An 11118-nucleotide genomic window follows, 5' to 3' on the forward strand; every position below is an offset into this window, starting at 1 on the left:
GATATAACCCCAACCCTAAAGCCATGCTGGCCAATCAGAGGCCTGAAAAAAGCTACTTCTTGTAAGCTAACTGCAATGGCACATCGAGGAAAGGGGGAATCATATGTGTGGACTGATGGCAAGGTGGAGTTATTCCTCAATATCACACTCTCTCTCACTCTCACACTCAATATAAACTTAGAGAGTTGGATTATGTAGCAGTGACCTCCATAGTGCATTCTGACGCCTTTGTCCCCCAATATAGTATATATATATAGTGGAAGAGTAGCTGTACATTTATGTGTAAACATATAAAAAGTCCTGTTTGCAAGGTTAGAAACAGCACTATTTTGGCCACGTCCGCCAAAATGTCGCCCCATGTAAACAAAGGAGATAATGGCGCACATTCTGACGTCACAAGCCAAAAACTTTTCCCTGTTTACATATCAACACTGAAAACAGAGTTTCTGAACATGTTTACCCTGGAAGGAATTTCCCAAAAGGTCCATTTTCAGTGAGCAAAAGGCACTTTGCATGTGGACAAAAGGCCAAAACACAGAAAAAGCTATGTTTTAAAGAATAACCGTGTACATGAGGACTAGGCCTCAAAAATATGATACAATTACTGTTTGTTAAGACTTTATGATGTAGAAAGTTTAGAACATTATAGCTGCAAATGCACAATGGACATGTTTGTGATGCTTTTAACAGTTAATAAGAACTACAGTGGTTTCAAAGTGGTAATAAAGCAAAACTATGATTTCATAATTAGCCATTTAGGTATAAGCTTCTGTGAAATGAGAGTTGATCAGCCTGTAGTTGTTTTGACAGTCCACACTAGAATTTGACAAACTAGGGTAAAGGTTTCGCTTCAGGGTGGTGGAAGCATCTCTCACCATATTTGGCGCAGAGATCAGTTGTTCTTTGCTCCTACGAGATATGACTGTTGAGTTCCTGACGTGTCAAGTATGCATTGGTGATGGGAGACCACTTGATAACCCCAGAAACATACTCGTACTGCCAGCTGTGCAGCATTTAGATTAGGTGGCCGTCTGTCAGAGGCTGCTGTAGATCTAAGACAGCAGATGTCCTCTACTGTCACCCGAGGCGTCGTTCGTCATCCTTCTGACATCTGTATTGGGATTCTGTGAGAATGCTCATCTTGGACTGCAGCAAGAAATCTTGTGTTTTGGTTTATACATTTCTCACAAACAACTTTTTGTTCGATTTTAGGTTCACTAGAGCAGTGTGGTTCGCTTCTTGTTTTTAGTTTTTACACATTTTTACCCATTTTTAAAAAAATATAAGCAGCAGAGTAGTTTTGGTTATGCACCAGAGCAATTACAGTAATGAAAAAACACACAATACCCTGTTAAACTAGAGAAAGTTTGTATTTGTATATTCGTATATATGATTTGTATATATGATTCTATATAAGCATAGAGTTATTTAAACCATTCTCACAATTTTCTAATGTTACATGAAAATTATACACGGTAAAACTGTCAAAAGACTCTCTTTGCAATAACCTTTAAAACAATAGAGACCAGAGCTGAAGTATCAAAGTTTAACAGAATTTATTTTCTTGTACAAGAAGGAGCGTTTCACAGTGCAACATACAAGATGAGGTTACAAAGAAAAAGGCTCCCAGTGGAGCGCTTACAACAAGATTTTATACATATAAGTGGGCGTTTCAGTTCTTCCTCTAAAGTATAGGCTTAGATAACGTCATGACTGCTTTCAGTTCCCCTGTTGAGGAGCCAACCTGCTAAACTGACCCCCAGATCTCCGTCTCCAACAATTTATTTTCTCTATCTTCCTTTTTACAAATATAATGCTGAACTTCCTTTAACCTTAGCTGATGAGTCTGCTGATGTTATGGAGTTGCAATACAAAACCGGAGCAATTCATCATGATTTGTGTAAAATAGTACCACACATACACAGTGTAATCATAATTTTTATAACAATAACACTAATAAGTTCCCAGATTTTTTTCTTTTCTTTTTTTAAACAAATACCTGAAAAATGAGCCCAAAAAACAAGCCATAGCACTTCCCAACACACTTTAGATAACTTAACAGCAACTTAAGGCAAAGAAAAAAAGAAAATGAGAGCTGACAACAAGGCTTGTTATGTCTCTTTATTTTGTCTCTGAGGCAAAATTGCAATCAAGATTGACTAATGGTTTAATGGTTTGACATTACAGTAAGACACAGTATATTAGAAGCTAGAAGGGAATAAAGATACCATCCAGATGTTTTTGTTGTTGCAAGAACTAAGAGCATCATAAATCATACTGTGCTGAGTTGTTTTATTGTTTGCGTTGACTTCCTTGAGCTGTTAATTTGATCGATTTCCACCTTACAACATCAACAATGCATTGACTTTGCAAAGAAGGTTAGTCTCAGGTTCCTAATGTTGGGATGTGGGCCAGATGTATTGTTGGAAGGACCTGGCATCCCATTTGATTCATTGTCAGGATTTTCCTCACGCTCCAAAGGAAATCACTGTGAGAGATTGAAAGCTACTGAAAGGAGACGATAAGGCTTTTTATACGCTACAATGAATTAAGGAGAACAAAAAGAAAATAAAAAATAATCTCTTAACTCAAAAGCAACGCCGGGTACGAATATTCTCACCTTCTCTTTAGTTGTTTCTGAGCAACGTGACTGCACACATGTTCAGTTTGGAGAATTGACAGTGGCAAAAAAAAAAAATCCAATTTGTAAGGTTCAACTTTATCATTTAGATTATCTGTTTTGTAACTCAAAGCCTAAAATACAAATCACACTTTCTGATAACCTGCCTTTAACTGGGTGCTTCAAGTTTCATTTTCTCATCCTTAATAACTAACAGGAAGAGCTGACCTTTAAAGGGCTCATAAATCTAGGACATTTTGAAAGTGTTTAACATTTGAACTTTAAACAAGAACTCTTTCTCTTGATGGTATTGTCTAAAATAGATAGATAATGCACGTGTGTATACAAACACATTCAGCCTGTGTTGCAAGTGCCGTTGTACTGTTTATTCAGCTTGATGTGGCTGAAGATCACTTTAGCACCAAACCAGCAGATGTTTTTCTGCTCCAAACAACACAGCAGGGTCTCCAGCACAGATGGAAAAACAGAAAGAAAACAAAACACATGGCAGTGTGTGCACACCTGTATGGCTACGTGTTCCCATCTGACCTACTGAACGCTGCTTTCAGTCAATTCCTGAGCTGCTTATTGATTTAGATATGAATGCCTGCACATGAAACGGACTCACAAGAAGTATTTATTTGTAGATGGAAGGAACACAAAGCCCTCATATTTAAACTGGATGCTGGATGCAGCCTTTGATGTGCAGATATTTTTCACATAAATGCAACACAGTCTCCACTGAAACTTAGGATGCGAAATATTAACAAACCATATCTGTGTGGAAACTGATCCAAATGTCAGACATTAGAAGTATTGCATGTTTACGTCAACAAGTCCTCATACGAGACAAAATAGGAGATTTGACAGTGTCTCTTTCAAAATGACTCGAAACCAGTGTAACTGTATTATTTAGTATGTTTACATGCAAGATTATTTTGGAGCTATGATGTCTACATGGAACATTAGGTATTTGTAATCCTGTTTAGATGTTTTTAACATCCTGGTTTTAAGTGTTTGTGATGGTATGTTGAAGATTGATCTCCTTTGGTTTATGGTTGTCTGGACACTGATGCTGTTTGGAGCATTTGGAGAGATAGATAGCATGCTAACATTTCCTAGCTAGCATTTAACACAAGGTCTAGCTTTTGACCTGATAATGTCAGTCATTCAAAAAGGAAAAGTTACCACAATTCATTGTGAGGCGGACATGAATGTTTGCACCAGATTTCATTGCAGTCCATCCAATAGCCTCTACCATGACTGAAAAAAACAGAGCAACAAGCAATATTCAACATATATTAATATTCACCATATTCAATCCACCATTGTGTTATTTATCACTTTATTTGGTTACAATTTGCAGATAGCGGACAGTTTTTATGCCACAGTATCCAAGTGTCTTTCTATGTAATTGAACTTGCACATTTGGGCCTCTAAAAACTAGGTCAATGGCTTGTGCTACTTTTTGAAACCAGCTCCAAACCCAACTCCAAAAACCTGATGATAACAAGGCTGCCACTGTGCCTGTAAACATATTTTTCCCTCTACATTATCAAACTGGTTGATCATGTATCTGACATTTAATTCAACTTTTACTATATAATTTTACCATACAATCGCAAAACGTGCGAGTAAGCATGTTAACAGCATTCAGGGAGATCTCCACTGTAGCAGCTTTGCGCTTCAACAGTGCGACAACATTAAAGCTGCAAAGCTATTAACTGCACTGACCGCAGTCTAACCCCAAGCAGACAAAGGGAGCGAGGATCAGCACTCATAACCCTCCGATCAACATGCTTAATTATAGCAGCCCACACAAAAAACTCCTTTGTTCCAGCGGATGGAAGACTACACTGAACTACTGTGGGATGTGAATGGGACAAACAGACGGATTCATCAGGCTGATTTGTTAAGTGTATTTTGTGTTGTGCTGATAACAAATCCTGTTGACCCTCAGTCGTGTGGCCATCAATTAACACATATCTGAAAACATTGCAGTCATTTACATTGTGGATGAAGTTAACTAAAGGGTCAAATAAGGGCTATGTGTAGTCTCGGAAAATATTACATGATGTCAACACATTCCAGTAATGTGTTGGTCCTCAGTGGCTCATATATATATTTATGAGCAATTTGTCATCATCCTTCAGCTCACCTCTTCAGTATGACTCATTGAAAACATAATGACTATCAGTCCAAATGGTTTTAATTAAAGCTGGCCCATTTTTAAATGGGAAATAAATGTGTTTGATTTACATAACGTTTCATAGAACAGTTAAATTAGATTTACCTCGCTGAGTAAGTAAGTAACTCAAATTCAGTAGGCAGCAGTTGAGGGGAAAACCTTCACTACACTCGTTTACATGGTTCGAATTTAAAGAGCCCGGTCAGTTATTCATCTAATTTAAATGATTATTTTAGCACCAACACCAGAACTAAATTGATATACCATACAGTTCATGCCTTGTCATAAATTTATTATATACCTAAAGTAAATATGTTGTACTAGAAATGATGATATAGATAGGAGGATTTGCACTGAAAATACTTTTCTCCAGTTTCCTACCAAACTGCAGACAAGCAGCTTCGGCAAATTGGATACTAAATTGTCCATCAGCATAAAAGTGAGAGTTAATGTGGTTATTTGTCTGATAGACTGGAGATAAGCAGGCAAACATGATTAATCTGCCTGAATTCATGTTCTTGCAAAATTTGTTTGTTTTTTTTTCCAATTGGGGTCCCCTAATACAGGACTAAAGTGCCAGTCATCTACCAGGGACACATTGATGAATTTTGTGAACAGTTCATCAACAAGACAAGCAAACAAAACCCATCATCCCAGTATCCTATAGGAATTACGTTCATATTGTACCATATTTCAACTCATAATGTTTGTCCAATACCAACGTTGAGTACTAATTTAGGAAACTCCCATCCTGTACGCCATGTGCACATATTTATAAAGCAAGAATTTTACATTGGTATTGAATGTGATCCCAGGTTTTGCAGAATCATCCAATATTGACATTCCTTCCTTGGGTTGCGGAATTGAGGAATTTCTTTAGTGCTTTAGTGCCTTAACATTGATTTAAGTGTAATATTTCTTACAATCATGTCAGATTAAAGGGACTGTCCTCTAAAATCAATCTGTAAGTCAGTACAATATTAAATTGATATGACAGGGTAAGATAAATATATTGCATTAACTCATCAGTCCATCCATCAATTTTCTATACCTGTTCATTCTCTGCAGGGTCACAGGGTGCTGGAGCCTATATTAATTCACTAGTATACCATCAGATGAACTCACTGTAATTAATATTATGTAAGATGAAAGACAAGGACAGCTGAATTACAGTAGGTCTGCATGTAACACATAAACCAAAAGACCTTATTATTACCTTATGATTTAGTCCAGTAAAGTCTGTCTTCCTGACTGTTTCCAATTATTTTAAATTAGCTTTTGACTGTTTAGTAACAAGCAATCATGACAGCGAAGCTGACTTGTGAGCAGAGTGCTAGACTGATGCTGTATCAGTGAAACACATTTGTGATTCTTCACTATTAGCTTGTGACATTTATCATTCATTCAGTGTCAGCTTCGTCTGTGCTGCTTGCTTATTGACTTATAGCTTGTTTGGGAAGCAAAGCTGCATGACAATAAAAGTTCAATAACGTGATGACATGTTAGATAACTGAACAGTGTCACTTGTAAGATTAAAGACTTGGTCTAAATGGCATCATGGCTGAGGTGATGGTTTATCTTATAGCTGACAGTGATATATATACAATATCAAAAGTTGTACTAGAATCTGGTCCAACTGAAATTAAACTGTCTTCTTTTGAGATATCTGCTCTGTAAATCACATATCCAGTGATTTCCTTTGAGAAAAATAAGAAGAATCTGTGAAAAATCTTATGGTTTTACATTATTTCAATTATATACCATACTGTCGTCCATTTACGTAGCTGCAGTCCTTTCGATACAGCAAATCAAATCTAGAATAAAGCAATAACATGACGTTCAATTATAGGCGGAGCAGACAATCACACTGAGCCTGATAGCATCCTGCTATACAACACAAGAGCCACAGACTCTGAAAAAAGGAAGCAAAGATCTTTTTTTCCCATTCTAATACAACAAAAATCTAAACAATACATTTAAATAACATGCTGATATTATTTTTGACTGCAAAGACACATGGTTAAATGTGGTTTCAGTTGGACTTTAAAGGAGAAATTGTAGTATTTATGATATTTTTTGTAAATGCGTATAGCGTATAGATTATGCAATTTACAGATGAAAATGTATTTCACAAACACAGGGGCAATCACCCAACAAGTGATGAGTGGGCCACATGGGTGTATGTGCATTTAAGTGTGTGTGTGTCTAAGCCTCCTCTTGTATGACAGTTGATCAGTGATCCTCAGTGCTGTACTATGAGAGTCTGATGTAAGCTGCTCTCCTGCTGTTGTCTCTCCTGTCATTGGAGCAGTTCTACTATTGCTTGTATTCATTTTAAGAAATTTGTTTAGTTGCCTGTATCTCTTTCTCAATGTCTTGGGCAATGCTGACCTAACTGTCACAAGTTATACATCCCATTTCTCCCTTTTGAAATTAGCTCACAAATTCTTGAATGTCATGTACTGCAAGTTGATGAAATGTCATAGAGAGATGAATAAAACATGACACAAGAAGTGATAAATGAAAACTGAAGAGTCAAATAAAACCAATCACTCTGTCCTGAGAGAGCTGGTATAACCACTCCACCTTACAAAGTACTGACTGCTTAAAAGTAGGCATAGTATACTTGTGTCATAGCCCAGCTGTGCCTCTTCCTCATTCCTAATGTTTCTGCTGTTTACCCCTTCCCTGTGTTTCTTATTGGTTCTCTGTTTGTTCTCTGTCTCTGTCTCTGTCTGGACATGACACTCTATTTCCCTCCTGCTGCCAATCAACCTGCACACCTGTGACCCATCCACTCACCCAAGCTCCTGCAGTATACATACCCTGGCTCTACACTCTGGTCTTTGCCAGATCGTTCAGTTTGCCAACGTGGTTCATTACCCATCTGTGGTCTCTTTCTGTCTGTCTGTCCACCTGCCTCGCCCAGTGTCTTGTCAGTCTGGCTTCCAGCTGACAGCTCAACTCTCTCTGCCTGCCCTGCTTCACCGTTCTTCTGCCTCAGCTCTCCAAACCTCCATCTCTACAACTTCTCAATAAAACTGCATTTGAACTGTTGTAAGTTGTGCATCTGAGTCCTGCTTTTCAGGTCCAAATTCAGCTTAACCTCACAACTTGTCAATGTGTTTACTAATAAGGTTCCTTTTTCTCTCCTACATGTGTTTATGTATTAATACTTTATGACAAGCTTATTGTTTCTGCATTAATGCACATTACAGACTTCAATTTGTTTTTGTGTGGTTTTAGTCCTTGCATTAAAATACCCTGTCAAGTTGCAGTGTTGGATTTTGCTATTTAGCAGATAGGCAAACCTAACTGGGCGTCTGTACATTTTACATTTCAAAATACAGATTTCACCACTTCTTAAGTCTTGGGAGAGGTGTCTGGAGCTTTTCTCTAGTGAATCATAGTTACGAAAAAACCTCAAGTATACAGTACTCTGACAGCTCTTTTGTTTTCTGAATCATTGTTTTGCTACAGTAAAATGGACTGTCATACTGTTGTTAACGTTTTGGCTTAATGCCACTAATGAAGAAACTTACTTGTAATAAGTTTGTGAGAGTAAAACACACACACTGAGCGAGAGAGAGGTGGCCAGTCTTGCATGTGATTACACTGAAGGGAGTGAAACCTCAACGGTCAAGGTCTGTGTGAATGTTACTCACACACACACACACACACACACACACCGCCCCTCTCATTCTATCATTGAATTCCACCAGATCGCTGAACTCTATCAGACCTCATGTACTGTGCGTTACTACTCTAGATTAACTCACCCCTCGTTGAGGGACTCGTGTGTTATGGTTAGGATGAGTGTCAGAAATTGTTTTACATCAAACAAATCTCCTGCTCAGAGTATTCAAGGCATTCTTCTTTAATGAGACACTGTTCAATGGAGGAGGTTTAACAAGAGAGGAGGAGGAGGAGGATGAGTTGCAAAATCATTAGTAGTTGGAGCGCGCCATCGCCTGCAGAGCCATCGAGAACAGCCCATGGTGCAGAATTGAAATACTGCAGTTATTGGGAAAATCTGGTCTGAAAGTTGCAACAGCTTTAAAAGACTCTTGTGATAAAAGTTATTACATCCTGTGAATTTCACTCTAATAAAAGGTGGCTTGTTTGTGAAGGAAAGTGCTAAAGTGCAAGTACAATACTGTGTATGGTGTCACAATTAATCTGGAGTCCACTGTACACAGTAGGAATGTGCATCTCCAACACTGAGGCTGATGCAATATGCATCTCAATGTATTGCCAATGATCCGATACATTAAAGATACATATCAAGCAACTACCAATGCGATACAATACAATTCACCCCTATTGCAATACAATTCAATATAGTACAGAGAGTTTGATTTTATTTCTTAAGCATACAGCAAATCATAAATTAACTTAAAAAGTGCCATTTTTACTTAATACATTTGTTTCTCTAGTACTGCAACTCAGTAAGAATCTTATTTATGCTGTTTCTTTTTGACCTCTAAAAACACACTTGGACCTTTCACAATCAGGCCTTTTCACAAGTCCTTTGTAGTGTAGTGTTCTCTGTCTCCAGCTTACATGCATATCCTCCTCGACCCAAACAATTACTGACAAAATAGTTTAATAATCCACTTGATTTGATGTGCAGAACAATAATTCTAGAGTGCGAGTTCCACCCAGAATGTTTTGGCAGCGCACCACTTAGCTGTAGCATGCTAGCGTGTTTGAGAAACAAATGACAGAGGAGGAATCAATCTAAATATCGCATTGTTGGTTACATTTATAAGTAATAAAGGCATAGGGTCTCTACTAATAATTGTATATAAATAAATTGGATTTTACCAATGCAAAGAAGTCAGAAATGATGCATTGTGGGTAATTGAGGCAACTGCATCGTGAACGTTTATGCCGGTATACCCTAGAACACAATACAGACTTAAGACATGGCTCCATCATGATGAAGTGAGTTAATACTCGGCTCTTTTTCTACTTTCTAATTTCTATTTTCTTATATCTAATACTGACATCTATGCACTGGCTCTCCCCCACACACAGTGGGAAAGCCTGACCCATTGTTAATTTAAAAATATTGACTAAATAGCTTTAAATTCAACATTCACTATCAAGGAGGTGGAGCGTGTCGTCCATTAATCAGAAGATTGGCAGTTTGATCCCTGTCTCCTCCAGCCTGTATGTTGAAGTGTCCTTGGGCAAGATATTGAACCCTAAGTTGCTCCCGATGGCTGTGCCAGCAGTGTGTGAGTGCGTGAATGTGAATGTGCATTAAATTAGATCCTGATGAGCAGGTTAGCACGTTGCATGGCAGCCTCTGAATTGCAAAAGTGCTTTGAGTGCTCAGAAGACTAGAAAGGCACTATATAAATGCAGTCCATTCACTCTCATATACATTTTGTTTAAGCATATAATATATATCTGTAATGTTTTTCCATGAATATATCAATATGATATTCCTCTAAAGTTTAACTCAGCTTTAGAGTTTCAGCTGTTATTCCCAGTTTGACAGAGGTTTAAAGGACTTCATTACCCAGAAATTATATAACCTGCCATTCTCACCATTGAAGGAATGTTTTAGAGGGTTGTGCATTTCCCTCGTGGTCTTCAGTTCCTGTGTTTGGAGAACTTTTCCTGCCAGCAGCAGCATTTCAATGGACAAGCAGGGTGAATTTACAGGGTCTCATAAAGTAAGGATGGGACACTCTTTTCTGCTGCAATGCCGCTTCCTGATTTAGGATGTATTTTTAAAAATTGTGACTTGTGCAGCTTTAAATCACTGTCATTTTACATAAACTCACCGTGAGAAGCCAGTTCTGATGTTTATGTTAAATCATTCTGCAGTGAGCTTCATGTGGGGAGCAGAGTGAAGAAAGATGTCTTACCCAACTTTTAGGGACAGATACTTATGATAAGCTATATTCTGTAGACAGATATATGAAACTGGCATCCTTGCTAGGCTGTAGCCTTGTCCTTGTCTAGTAGGGGTGGATAATACTGCAAAATTTGGTTTCGATCCAATACAGGGCAAGAATCGCCAATATCAATATCGATATTTTTGATAATTAAAAGCGGCTTATGTACTTTCATGTAAGGGAGAGCAGTGCGTCATGATTTAGGAGGTGAATGCATCATCAATAGGCAAAATCTGAATATATTTTCATGACCACTTAATGATTTGCTAAAGGTTATCAGTCATTGCCACCTGTGAGACCCGGGTTTGATTCCCAACTGAAGCATGTGGTATAGTTTTTTCAATCCCATTAAAATAATTAATTTAGATAATAAGTTTAAATGGGTTGAATATATTATT

General features: G+C 37.8%; 1 long non-coding RNA gene across 1 annotated transcript; it reads left to right on the forward strand.

The window, feature by feature from the left end:
• The first annotated feature begins 3480 nt into the window (after positions 1 to 3480).
• On the forward strand, positions 3481 to 9284 carry LOC122972415. Its single transcript, XR_006399743.1, has 4 exons — positions 3481 to 3491; positions 6924 to 6931; positions 6967 to 6972; positions 9158 to 9284. It is a non-coding gene; the product is annotated as an uncharacterized LOC122972415 (long non-coding RNA).
• Positions 9285 to 11118: the final 1834 nt, after the last annotated feature.

This window comes from Thunnus albacares, chromosome 21 (assembly GCF_914725855.1).
Source record: "Thunnus albacares chromosome 21, fThuAlb1.1, whole genome shotgun sequence".
NCBI classification, from domain to species: domain Eukaryota; kingdom Metazoa; phylum Chordata; class Actinopteri; order Scombriformes; family Scombridae; genus Thunnus; species Thunnus albacares.